Genomic DNA, 14,190 nt, shown 5'->3' on the forward strand with positions numbered 1-14,190 from the left:
GAGCTGCCTTTTCTCTCTACCCCACGGCTGGCCTCATGCTCCGGTGTGTTTCCATGGAGGCTGTTGCTGTCACTGCATGGCTCACGCTGGAGTGTCGCGTTGGATGGGAGCCAGCTCAACAAGAAAAATAAAGTGAGTTTTTAAGAGGTAATGTGGTAAATGTTCTTCTCAGTCTGGCTACCAATATGTGCTGTCTAGCCTGAGGCGCGCAGCACATATGGGTGAAGCTACTGAAGTTTGGTACTTTTAACTTCTCGAGTCACTTTTTACAAAACCAAAGGAGACATATTTAGAGTAATTGAGAAAAAAAAAAAAAGATAGGTAAGGAAAGGCAAGACCGAGCTATCTGATCTCAACAGACTGCCACCGCCGATTTCTCAGTTCTTATTCTGGGGCTTAGAGGCTTTTCCACACACCGGAGGATTTTCCCTGCTGCTTAGGCACCGGCAGAGCAGGCAGCTGTTCGCAGCAGCAGACGGCCAGGGTAGCAAAGCACCCCGGCCACGCTGATGGTGCCCAGGCAGGTGACGGTGTCCAGGGCAGCGGCAGATGCTGGCATTTGGGCCACCTGCGTGGGGCAGCTGTAATGGTAGCCCTGCTCTCCCGCTCTCCCAGCAGCTGCTGGAGTAGGCAGCCTGGCTCCAGCTCCTCTTTCCTTCGTGGAAATGCAATTTTACCTCCACTGCTAAGGCTCAAATGAGCGCTGGTGCTAGCTGCTCCGCAGAGAATTTGGTCAGCCCGTTTGGAGGGGCTGTGCTAGAAAGGACAACTCTTAAAGCAAAATATAGGTGATGTCTGCTCTTTGGAAATCTGCTTCTCTCTCACTTACGGTCTTTCAAGACACTTCAGCAGTTGTTTCGTGGTGTGCCCCTGGGCTTCTGGGAGAGCATCACAACCTCCTCCTCTTTTTCCCATCTGTCAGCTCAGTAGCGACAATAGGGCAGACTGGAGTTTCTTTCAGCTCATTCGATTTTTATGGTTAGCATTTGCCAAGTGCTCAACCATTTGTAAAAATCATGTCATCAGTTGTCATTAGAAAGAGAATTGATAACTGGTATTTACTGAGCTTTGCAGTCACTCAAATGGGTTCATTCTCTTAGTTTAAAAAACAAACCCCACACAGACAAGCCCAGACATTAAGTAAGCAATCGCTACAATACGATGCTGAGTTTTTTCAGCTGTTAGATTGATACCCAGTGGCACAACTATGGTTAATAATCTGTGAAATTCCCCATTTAAAAAAAACTGTAACTCATTAAAAAAAAATAATTTACTCATCTGAAATGTGCTATGTACAACTGAGTCCAGATGAAGCCACTTAATGCTTGTGAGCCATCAACCTTTGATCCAGAAAGCATACGATCCAGAAATCACCATGGATATGTCCATGATGCCCAGGTGCAGACCCAGGCATTTCAAGCCAATCTAATGAAATAACAGAAGTGTTGAAAAGAACCATTTTCAATGTGTCCCATTTCCCATCTGATTCTTAATCTTTTCCATTCTTGAGGCTGGGTAAATATCCCCTGAAGCCAAGAGGTTCTGGTACTGGAAAAACCAGGTTGCGTGGCCTTGAAATCAAAACAAAAGTTAGCACCATGAATGCCTTAGTAACACAGGAAAGCATCTGTAAGACAGGGTGGAAGATGGGAAAGGAGGAATGCTGTCTGAATAAAGAAAAAGCATCTAAGTGCTTATTTGTTTGGAGATTTATTCTGTTGTAATTTATTTAATACCTCCATGGAGAACAAAGAACTTCGCTGAATTAAAAACAACTGGGAAAAATCAGAATTTCTTGAAAATATTTGTTATACCTAAAACCTGTCAAGAAAAGTGTGAAAGATTGCTATGATAATATCTGCAAAGAAGACATCCCAGATGTTTTTGGCTGCCTACTAGGTACGAAATCAGATCCATGCCCAGCTGAACGTGTTCCTTTGCTAACCTGCCTGCAGAACGCTTGTCAGTCCCGTGCACAAAACCCAACCATTTCCGAAACATTTCTTCCGGCTTTGAAACTGCTCCTCCAGGTCTTTCACGTGTATAACTTATTTTGTAGCCTATGAAACCCATGCAGAGGGAACAAATTAGATATCACCAATTTTACAAAGACACAGTGGAGCGCAAAATAACCAGGAGCCACGGAGAACACAACACAGTGGGAGTTACAGGGAAAATTTGGAAAGCTTGTCCCACACCATGTCTCTATCTTACCAAAAGAGATGTAGTAGCTTTAATGTTCATATGAGAATACAGTGCACCTCTCTTTATAAAGCACTGTTTAAGAGATCCCTTTTTTTTTGGTCTCCTCAACAACTGAACAACACAGTATTCAATATGAGGAGCTGAGACAATGGAATTGAACATGGAGCTTAAAATGATGTAAGAAATTTTCTCAGGGTGACGTTTAGGTCCATAAATTCAGCTACAAACTACAGAGTTTTGAAAAGAAAATCCGGAGCAGACCGTTCCGTTCCTGGGCGTTGAATCGACACGGTGTCCAGGGCCAGGAAGTGCTTGTCTCAATTTTTTTTCTTACAAAAACATTAACCAAGCATTGGAGAGATGAAAAAACCAAAACGTCCTTCTTTCCCAGAATATGTTCCTTGATGACTTCCTACTCCCTATTAACTTTTGCCAATGTCAGATTATACTAAATAAGGAACTGTCCCTCCTGTTCTTCGGCCTCTTAAATAAGATCATAACCCTTCATGGGTTCTTGCTAAAAGAAGGCAAGTTTAAAAAAAAATTTTAAAAGTAGTGCATGATCTCAATCCAAGGTTGTAGAAAGGGCACAGAGCTTTCGGATCAAGGGAGTGAAGCATTAATACTGTGCGGCCCCACTTTCCTAGAATATGTGTCTTGGCAACATTGCTAGTCTAGATCTGGCAAATTGAATATTTTGATCTCTGTCCCTGGAGAAAAACATGCACCTATTATATCAGATTATAATTTTCCTCTTTTGTGCAGTGTAACTGAACTACTCTCCATTATATACTTTATTATATCAGAGAGGCTGCATTGTGTACACTAACACTGCCATTTACATGCCGAGCTAGGTTGGTTTTGTTGTTTTTTTTTTAAGGAGAGTGAGCTGAAGGGAAGATGATTTCCTGATCGTCTGTCTAAGAACGAATAATTGGTTTATACAAAGTACAGAAAACCCACAAATGTGTTGTACAAAAGCTATGATTCTCATACCCAAAGAATATTACTGCTGATGTTTGAGAGAGTCCCATGAAATGCAATATCGCTACTTGTCAGTTGTACTTTCACGCTTTAGATTGACCATTTCAGTTAATGGCCACCTAGAAGTTGACTATAAACCCTAGCATTTGATGGTAGAGTGCTGGGCATGTTGAAACACTTTATAAGTAGGTTCAAAGAAACAGAAGCTTGCCGTCCTTGTCCAAAAAAAGTTTGCAACCTCATGCTTGATGCCGGCTGTCAGATAAAGGCTCAAGGCTCACGTATTCATGTTGAGCTTAACACCAATTTGAGTGGCGAAGGAGCGGAGGAAGCACTTGGCAGATGATCACTGGCTGGATTGCAAGACAGCAACCATACCCGAAAGGCTGTATCTGCTGATGTGGTCAATTCCTTGGCAAAAAACCGCCCCGTTTACATGCCTGTATCCAAAACGGAAGGCTTGTGAAAGGAATTAGTAACACAATCCCTCAACTGCAGGTATTTGAATTGATTATCTTTCAACCCAAAGGCTTCCCTAAGTTCGGCAAATGAACACAATCTGTCTTCTAAAATATATCATGTAATTTGTTAAAGCTTTTGTCTAACCATGCATCCCAAATAAAAATGCATTTAGTTTTTGGTTTGGATAGTAAGGTTGATTTTTTTTTTTTTAGTTTATTTGAGTTAGAAAATTGAATACAAGCTGAAATGGAATAAACAATAGATAACTTGAGTCATTTTTTTATAACTGGTGTTAATTTAAATGACAAAATCTCTCAATATTCAGCACATTACTGATTTATTTCGGATGTATCTTTATTTGTTTCAGGCTCGCATTGTTAAAATATGCTATTGATTTTCTGTTTTCTTTTGTTCTGAGGTTCCAGTGTGCTCTCTGCTGGTGATGCCATTCCCATTTTGAAAAATTATTGATTCATTATGATTAAATTAAAAAAAAAACAACCAAAACCAAGACTTAAAACATGCTTAAGTTAAAGGTAGAAGTCGCTAAATTGCTTTCAAGAGTATTATTTATTTGCACATTTGCTGGATTAGGATCTAAGACAAAATGCAAATAGGACAATGGATACTGGGGAAGAATGGTGAAGAAAATTCTGTATCAGTGGAGGACAAATACAGGAGAGGTGAGAGGCTTCTTTTTGGAAGCCTCTTTAGGACCTTCTTTTTGGCAAGTTTTAGGAAACTCCATTAGGGAAGAACAGCTACAGGAAGACTGGAAAGAGCCATCTGGGATTTTAAGTCATAGGACTCGATAAAAATGAATTTATAGTACTGCTTTGTAGGCAATATGGCAGAAGTGGAGAAGGATTACGTAAAAAGTCTAAAATACACATGTAAACACATTTGTCAAGCTTATGAAAAACTAAGTAACCAAAAAAGTTCCATGGGCCGATTTATTCTCCTGGCTTCCAAAAGTACGTTTTTCTATTTTTAGAATTGTATATGGCAATACACTGTTAAGGTTCCTGTTTCAAAATTTAAGACTCTTGTTTCTGAAAAAATGGCATGCTGAAAAGTCCCATTGATTAAAAGGAAATGTGATTGAAGTTCCTTCTTTCAAGAAAAAAATGAAGGAAAAAAAAAGAGAACTTTCTAAATCTTTAGAAATACTAAATGTTTTCAGAGTATTTCTGTGTTAAAATGTAAGCCAGAACATTTTCAAATAGACGATGTATGTTCAGCTTTGTTAAGCTAGATGAGAATGGAAACAGAGGGGTCAGGTATATGGAGTGAGCCAAAACGGTGATTTAGTACGACAGATTTTCCATAAAAGCATGTGATTGAGAACTACATTTCTCTATAAATCTGTGATATATATCAAATACTAATGTGTAATATCCCTACTTCTGTATCAATCTATTGATATATAATCATGTAATAGTTTCTCCTGCGAAGGTAGCTACATATATTTTGCTTTAGATACTGCCCTGCAAATTCATGCATATGGGTAATAGTTCTTAGTAGCAGGCAATAGACCATGTAAACAGCCAACATAGCACATAATGAAGCTCACAGAGAAAAAATTTTATCACCAAATGTCAGTCAGCCAACCCCTCTTCTAGATGATTTCCTTAGATATATTAGATAAATGAATAAAATATTCCTAAGTATGACAAACTAAATATTGATATTTTAAAATATTTTATCTGAAATTCAATGGAAATGAGCTTCGTCTGCTTCTCGGCATGGCAACCTGCGTAACATGATGTTTCTCTGTTACGCACCTTATCGCACTGTCTACATGCAATCTTCTTCCCACTATCACTATTCATTTTTCATGTGCCAAGTATTCATTAATCCTTTAACCTCAGTAGATAGAAACCAGTTTTTTTCTGCAGAATGTTCAATGCTGGGGAATTGTTGCTCCCTGTTCCAAGTGGTTAAAAAAGATGAATGTTAATACTCATGTTTTTTATTGATAAATCTGAATATAAGCTACGCACCTATCCAGGGAATGTTTCCAGCAGTGTTCTATAGTAGCCTTGCTTCCTATGGGATTGCGTGTTTTATCTTTTAGAACAAGTGTTACAATGTTAACTTTTGACTTGGGTAAAATCTGCAATCTATGAATCATATATGTAACTTACAGTGAGTTGTTGGAACTGGTTCTGTATCTAAAGTAGTAATATAAGGAAATATGTTCCTTGGGTCATTAGACTGTATTTAAACTCTATGCTCACTTTTCTCCAAAGGAAATGATTACACTAGAGGCAAAATTATAATAGCAAATCATGCCTGATCCCCTTTATAGCTTGCGGAGACATATATTTATATAGACTGCAAGGTAGACTTCTGTTTATATCCATTTCAACATTTCTTATTTGCTATTCTGCCTTTTTTTTTTTTAACCTTGTGGAAATAGAGGTAAGATGCAGGGACAAATAGTGAGAGGGTTATGTTACCCAAACTGTTTATGCCAAAAGGCGGCAGAGGACCAGTTACAGGGAGAACACATGAAGCAATGCAGATGTATTTCAGGCAGTTGGCATGAAATCCTCTAAGGGAACAAACATCGGTTCTAGTTCTTCTGGCTTCCTCGGTAAATATTGTGTAGAGCAGCAAACAGTAGTTTGTATTTACTGAAAGTAATAGCATTTTAGCAGTAATTATTTACCTGAGCTCAGCCTGGCTTTCTGTGTAAATACGCAAGCTATACAGGCTTTTGCAAACGCACTCACACGATGGGCCAACCTACGAGACAAGGGATCCCTCTTTTTCCATTTTATTTACCAAATTATTGTTACGAGTGGGACCCTCTGGAGCTGTTGCGCTGAGCTTGAATTTGAGGAGGATGAAGGGTGGGGACTTATAAAGAACTTGCCATTTTCTACCTGCTCTGACCATGGCTTTTGCCAGGGTCCAGCATGGCACCCTGACTATTCACAAGGCTATTAAGCTTCCTTACATTGAATCCCCCCCCCGAACATTGCCCAGAAACCATCTTAGCAGCCAGGGCTGGCCAAAGCTCACCTGCATTCTGGCCACACCGTGTTTACTTCATGCAACATGAACCATAGGGGAGGAGGCAGAAAACAGCCACATCAGCTTTACATTAACAAAAGGCTCTCCAAGGCAAGGGAATCCCTAGGTAACCTGTCAGGCCAGCTTAATAGCTTTGACACGGGTCAGGCACGGACCAGGATCTTTCCACCAAAATATTTCACTGTGTAAACACGTACGTGTAGGAACGTTTTTGAAAAGAAATGGAGATTTGCTTCTTAAAGTTTAACACCGATCCTGAAGATTTGTATTTTTGTTTCTTAAGGTTTTTAGAGTTCTTTTAAAACATGCATGTAATAAAAAGAGTTTATGTTTTAAACAAACTTTAAGATTCTGGAACCTGTTTCTCTGTATATTGTTATTAAAGCCTGTTCAACTGGGTATCTGCAGCCCTTACGTGTAAAAAATCTTCCCATAAAGGAAGTTCTCTGTTTGCCGAGGCGCGACTCTGCCTTACGCGCTGACCTCCCAGCAAAAAACACACCTCGCATACTTCCCGCCGGCTGCAGAGCGCCTAGGGAAGGGGAAAGAAAAAAAGAGAAGAGGAATGTTTGCAGAGCTCAGCCCCTGCGAGCCCGCCAGCGCCAGGTAACTGCGAGGGCCCGGCAGGGCCACCCGAGATGCGCAGAGCAGCGAGGGCCGCCCCCGCCGCCCGGCCTCCCGCGCCCCGCCGGCACCGCGGCCCTGCAACGCGGCCGCCCGCTGCGCGCCTCAGCCCCCCGGCCCGCCGCGCCCGGCCCCCTCCCTCCTTCCCTCCCTCCCGGGCCCCGCCCGCCGCCCCCGCCCACTCCCCGGGGCTCCCTGCAGCGGCCCCGTGCCCTGACCCCCCCGTGTCCCCCCCCCCGCGGCTTCCCTCAGCGACCCTATCGCCCTGTGCGTTATCCCCCGGGACGCCCCTCAGTGTCGCGACCGCCATGTCCCCCCGGGGTCCCCTCAGCGCTGCCGCCGCCCGGTGTCGTGTCCCCCTCGGGACTCCCCTCAGCGCCCCGCCGCCGCCCCGCCCCCTCGGGCCTCCCTCAGCGTCCCCGCTGCCCCGTGCCCCCGCGGTCTCCCCATCGCCCCGCATCCCGCCGAGCCTCCCTCGGCACCCCGTTAACCTGTTCCCGCCCGCCTGCCCTCGGCGCCCCCCCGCCCCGGGCCTCCCCTCGGCGCCCCCGCTGCCGGCCCCGCCCTGCCCCTCCCCGCGGCGCCCCCGGAGGCGCCGCTGCCCTGCCCCCCGCGGCCGGGGCCGGGGCCGGGGCCGGGGCCGGGCGGGGGGCGGCGCGGCCGGGCGTTCCCGTCCCCACCCCCCCGGGGCGGGGCGGGCGGTGCACCGGGGCGGCCGAGGGGCGGGGGCGCGGCCCCTCCCCTCCCCCCGCCCGGCTGCCGGTGGGGGCGGGGACGCGCCGCATGCCAGCGACGCCACCGGCGCCCGCCGCGGCCGGAGCAGGGGCCGGGAGCTGGGGAGGGGGACAGCGGTCCGGACCGGGCCCTTTGTCTGAGCGGCCGGTGGGGTGTCGCGGCGGCGGCCCCACCGTGAGGCGAGGCGAGGCGAGGCGAGGCGAGGCGGCGCCGGCAGCCTCCACCCCCGGCCCACCCTGCCCCCGGCTCATCATGTGACGCGGGTAAGTCGGCGGCGAGCGCCGCGGTTCCCCGGGCTGCCCCCATTCATTTCCCGGGGACGGCGGCGAGCCCGGCCGCCGGCTGCCTCCGCCTGTGCTGTGCTGTGCGTGTGTGTGACACTGCCCGGGGAGAGCGGGGCGGACAGACAGAGGGAGAGAGCGGGGACCCTGTGTCAGGGGAAGGAAACAGTTTCTCCTGCTCTGCCGCTTCTGCTCAGGTCTGTGCCGATTCCCTTTCTTATCAGAATAAACGGCTAACATATATATTTTTTGCTGCTGCTGTCCCAATCAGCTTTATTAAAAAAAAAAAATAGTAATAATCGCTCCTGTACTGAAGTTAAATAATTTTAAAGAAAAGCGGGGGCAGGGCGCCCCCCCCGCCGCCTTCCCCCCGCGCTGCCGGAGCGGGCTCCGCCGCCGGGGCGAACCGGAGGTTAACGGCGATGCCATCCCTCCCTCCCTCCCTCCTCGCCATCCCTCCCGGTGCCCCGGCGGCAGCGATGCCGGGGAGGGGGATGTGTGTGTGCAGGGTGCTGGGGGCCGCCCCCGCTGGCCCGAACTTTTCCCTCAACTTTCCCGCTGAGACTTTGGGGGGGGCGGTGAAAAAGTGGGGAAAAATAAAAAGCGATAAGTGAGGAGTGATGAGGAGCGAGCTGGGAGCGCCCAGCCCTTTGTGCTGCCGTCCCCGGGCGGGGGGCGGGCGGCCGCGGTGCCCCTGCGCCTTTTGCGGGGGGTGTGTGTGTGAAAAAAATTAATATATAAAAATAAATATTAAAAAGATATTAAAAAATGGGAGTGTAACGCTATATGGCGGGGGGGAAATGGGAGTGGAACGCTATATGGGGGGGGGGAATACAAATCTGAGTGTAACGCTATATTACCTTCTACAAAAATAATTATCTTCTATAAAATAAATACTTGCTCTTCCAGAAGTCATCTGGCGTTGCTTGGGGAGCAAACCGCTGGTATTCACGTTAAAAGCGTGTGGCCAGAATGGTTGCGGGAGATGCGTGCCCCATGGCATCAGCGTCGCCCTGTGAAGCCCACCGAAAGCTTTCCGCTTGCTGGTGCAGCCGGGTAAATGCGCTGGGATGAAATCTGGGCTCCTATGCGCCTGGTGGTGCGGGATTTTGGGGGAGGCGGATAGGAGCCACCAGATGGGTTATTTTATATTTCCCCCTCTCCATGGTTTGCAGGGATGCGATGCTCCGCTCCAAACGGCGGGTTTTTTCGGATCTTGGCTCCCGTAAATGGGTTCGCGTGGAAAATAGCTGTTTTCCGCGCTTAGGGAGCAGGTACGAGCAGTTTGGCAGGAAGCACCGAAGAGAAGTTCACTTGTGTCGGGGTTTATATCGAGCTTGTAAAATCCTGCTAGCTTTTGGCAGTCCCCCTCCCCCTGAATAAGTAAGTAAACCAATATATATTTTTTTCATTATCCATCATGAAATAAACGGTATTCTTCCCCCGTATTTTTTTTTTTTGCTTTTCTTTTTTTGTCTCGCCACGACAGGTAGATATTCGCGGCAACTTTGCGAGGCTGCTTTATATAGCGCTGGCATATGGGCTCCATTTTCTGCTTTCTGGTTGGTCTCCAACTCTGAAACGCACAGGAACAGCAAAGTGGTCTTAGTGTGGGATTAGTAACTGTGCTGAATGGGTCACAGATGGGGCGATAGGAGCATTTTATTAATGACGTCAGGCTGCGTAAACCGAGTCTGCTTATTTTTTTTTTAATATATATTATTCGTGCTGGGGGAGGGGGAATATCTTTCTAATGGGACGTAATCAACTTGAAACCGCTGTCTGCAAGCCGGCGTGTCACCTTATCGTCGCAAACCGACCACGCATAGCGAAGGAAACATTGCATGCTGATTTTTTTTTTTTAATTATTTTTTTAATGCTTTTTATGTGTGTTTTTTTTTTTTTTTTCCTTTCTCCGTGCTGCCTGAGGCTTTGGCAGCCGGTCGGAGCTGCTGCCGCTGCGCTGCCGGCGGGTGCCCGGGCTGGAGCCTGGCGGGATGACATCACCCCCTCGGCGGCCGGGGAGCAGCACCCATGCGCACCCCTCCCCGGGCCAGCACCCCCACCCGCTCACCCCTGCTGCGTCCAGAACAACCCTGGTGGTATTTTCCTTCTTTTTTTTCCCCCCTTTTATTATTTTTTTCCCCCCCTTTCCTTTTCCTGTGTTTGGTACCTGGAACTGGGGGGGGTGTGCACCCCAGACTGCCCCCTTTCTTTAGACAAACCTTTTCCTTAGCTTACTGGCAGCTTTACAAGATAGCTTGGGCTTCCCCTCCCACCCCCACCCCCCTTTTCTTTTTTTTTCCCCTCCCCTTCATGGAGTAGTCAATGGCATTTAAAGAGTGCTGTGAAAAATCGTATTTTCTCTTCTATCCCCCAGCTGCGGGGGGAAAAGAGGCTTTTTGAGGAGGAGCTATGCCATGGGGCATTTGATGAGTGATTGCATGTGTGTTGGAGGGGCTGGGAAGGAGTTTAGGATGTGGGAGATACTGTTTGGTTTCTGCTTCTGACAGTGAGGCAATATCAGACGTGTAAAGAAGGGAGGATGGGAAATGAGGTATTTTTAATTATTTTTTTTCCCCAGCAATACTTAGTGGTAATATTTCCAGGCCTTCCTCTGCTCTCTTGCAGAAAAACCTTTGCTGGAAAGGCCCCTGAGAGCCCAAGAAGACTGTGTGTAACAACTTTTTAAAAATAAACTTTAAGATTTTTAAAATAAACTTTAAGATTTTGTGGCATGTTAGTCACAGAGTCTTCTGCCAGGTCTTTCTGTCAGGATGAGCCAGACCTGAACATGCGGTGGGGCTGAACCAGTTCTTCCCCCAGGAGATGGTAGTGGGGTCAGCGAAGGGCTTGGGCTACCAAGCACAGTGCCAGTGACCATCTTCCCCTTTACCCAGACCAAGGTGGTGTGTGACAGTACCCACCATAATTAAATAGAAATACACGTTTTTGAGGAAAATGGGCGATGCTCTCCCGGGTGCTTGGGGAGCTCTCTGCCATACCACAGGGCTGCAGAAGGTCTGCGTAATTTGGTGTGGGTTTCAGCGCTAGAAGGGCATCCTGTTGTTTAGATTTTGGGTAGTTTATAAAGTAAAGGGAAGGTGTGTGCCTTTTCTCATCACTGGGTCGATGATGCCCGCTTACGCTAGCCTTCCCAGAGTTGTAGTGCTGTAGCCTCTCTGCTTCAGGCTGCTGGGTCACCTCTGTGAGCCTTTCATGGCCACTGGCACCACTTTTCGGAGTGGCCAACCTCCTTGCTCGTTCCTTCAGTAAGTGTCATTTGCATTGTGTAACAGGTCTTGTCAGTACAAGGTTGGTTTTGACAAAGTCTTTGCTCTAATCAAGTAAAATATGAGACTGTGAATGAGGGGTTTGTATATTAATAAAGCTGGGGAAATACTTATTTTTACTGAAGTGTTTTGGTTGTGGCTTTTGAAGTATTGTATCTTGATTTATTTTGTTGGAGGATGATTGTGGTTTGCCTTTCCTTGATGTAACTACAAAATGAAACAAAAAATTAATTTATTGAAATGGGAATTTCATTTTTAGAAAAGCTGAAATGGATGCAGCGCTGAGACTTTGACCTTCTCAGCTCCTGACTAGTGGTTGTTTACTACAGCTGCAGCTGTGTGTTTTTTGAAAGAGGAGGAGCTGCAAACACAAGCATGCTCACTTTTCCCAGCTAAGAGGAAAACATATAATGAGCATGCTGTTTCAAAGTGAGATGTAAAGACAAGTATCGAGCAGTCGGGTTGTGGCTTTTCCTTTCCTTTTGTGCAAGGTGTGCTGTGCTGTATCTGTAAGACAAATTTTGAGTCTTGGAAGTGCAAAGGTGAAAGCACAAAATGACTATGCTTCCTATGCAGTGAAAAAGAAATTATTTTTTTTAAGTAAATGCATGCTTACGCTAGAAAAGAGAAATGCTTTTGCATTGTAGTACTAAGGACACTTTCAACGTTGTTCGTCAGTGGAAAAAGCTCCATGTAACCTTACCCTGTGTTCAACAACTGAACTTTAGACAGTCCTCTTGCTTCAACTGAATGATTTTTTTTAAAGTCAGTACTAAATGGAAAAAAAAAAGAGCAACAAGAGTTATATTTGAGGATTCAGTGTCAAAGTGATTGTTTTAGTTTATAGCTAGGCATAGAGCTGTGTTGACAAACTTGACTGGAGCGTTGACTAGACCTAATATATGTGTGTAGCACTGTTGCAAAAGTGAGTAAAATTGGACCACTGTGAGGATAGTTGTGCAGTCTCTTTTGGTTTATTTATATATATATATATATATACATTAACACAACAAACCTATGCTAGTGGCGCTGTGTTTGCATTTGGAAGCTCTTTTCTGTGCAGAAGGTCTGCTTAGACTTGGTGCCCTAAAATCTATGAACTTCCTCATACTTCTGCAAAGTTTCGTGTGACTGGTATGTTTGAAGTTTATTCTGAGTCTGTGCTCTCATGTTTGCTCCCAAGCAATAACTATAATACAAAAATGGTAGAGCATTCTTTAATTAGTTTTAGTTACCTTTTGGTGGCAGAGAATTCTTAAAATAATACTGAGAGACAGAAGGAAGAGGAAAAATGAGCATGGCTTTGCCAAAAAGGCAGTATATCTACACTGTATATAACACTGAGCTTGTGTGGACTTTCCTTTCTTGAGTTCAGTGTAAAATCTGGTGGCATTAATCAGAAAGCATGATCTAGACTTTGGTTTAAACCAAAATCAAATTACAATATACAAATATTTTTTTGCATTTATGTCTACTGCAGAATGATGTGTTTTGATTTGGAGAAGACAACTTTAAATTATGGTGTGCCTTGGTCCTATAACTATTTCTGTCATTTCCTGCATTTTTGGGAAGGGATGGTGGCATGAGCCATCCCAGTGTTTCTCAACTGAAATATAAGGTAAAACGTTGGAGTGAATATATGAAATCATGTGAAATATATTCAGGGACTGTATGGTTCATACTGACTATGTTTCTTCATGCACTCCACATCTGTGCACATCAGCTCCTGCGTCAGAGGAGCCCCTTCAGCTGCAGGTACAAGGGTGGGACTTGTCTAGGTGTTGGCTTGCTGATTATTACTTTTTTTACTTTTTTTTTTTTTAATTTTTTAAAGTTCAGTAAAACCACAAGGATGCAAAAGTTAAGATATATCAGAACTAAAATTGTGTGTGTTAGGGTCAAAGGAGATCCCATGGTTAAAGACTATTAAAAGTAATGCTCAGTGATACTGAATAAAGTTTGCCAAGACCGTTGTGCACTGGCATTTCCTACCCTCTGAATGCTATCCTAGCAATGTCTGTGGTTGTTTTTTTTTAATCTCCTGGTTTGTTTATTTGTTCATAGATTCCCCCCCCCCCCCTTGAAACAAATGCCCTCATGTGCAGTGGTGTTTATCCTTTTGTGGGTCGCTGGTAGTGCTGGCGTTGACAGGCTTTGGAGTTGCAGCGCAGACCCAGCACCACTTGAGTTAAGGAATGTCTGGTTAGCAGTAGCAAGCTTTTGTCCTCTCTGTGAACCAGCCTCCAGGATGGGAATGAAGCACGCTCTTTGCTAATGGCTGGCACAGTATTTGCTACATAGCAGAGTAATGATGGGACTCAAAAATCCAGAGCTTTGTTCCTGGCTGTGGGGCGAGCGTGTTCTCGTCGTTTAAATGTAGAACAATCAAATGCATGACCTTGGACATCAGCGCCACAAAGGGGATAATTAATCAGATGATGTATCGTGTCGGGAGACCTGAGTCCTGGTCTCGGTTTTGTCAGATGTCACCTAGGACAACCACTTCGTTACCCTCTCTGTAAGGTGGTAGGTAAGCAGTGACCCTAATTCCTAATCAGTGTGGG

At 45.6% G+C, this 14,190-nt stretch overlaps 1 protein-coding gene across 16 annotated transcripts in view; it reads left to right on the forward strand.

The window, feature by feature from the left end:
- The first annotated feature begins 8,076 nt into the window (after nucleotides 1-8,076).
- The window catches only part of KLF12 (KLF transcription factor 12), a 258,752-nt gene continuing 252,638 nt past the window's right edge, over nucleotides 8,077-14,190 (forward strand). For 6 of the 16 annotated variants that reach the window (XM_072850066.1, XM_072850079.1, XM_072850081.1 and 3 more), the window contains exon 1: nucleotides 10,263-10,435. The gene's annotated coding sequence lies outside the window, so the exon portion shown is untranslated. The other 10 variants (XM_072850068.1, XM_072850073.1, XM_072850064.1 and 7 more) reach the window with 6 other exon arrangements.

The sequence above is a fragment of the Ciconia boyciana genome, chromosome 1 (assembly GCF_034638445.1).
Source record: "Ciconia boyciana chromosome 1, ASM3463844v1, whole genome shotgun sequence".
NCBI lineage: Eukaryota > Metazoa > Chordata > Aves > Ciconiiformes > Ciconiidae > Ciconia > Ciconia boyciana.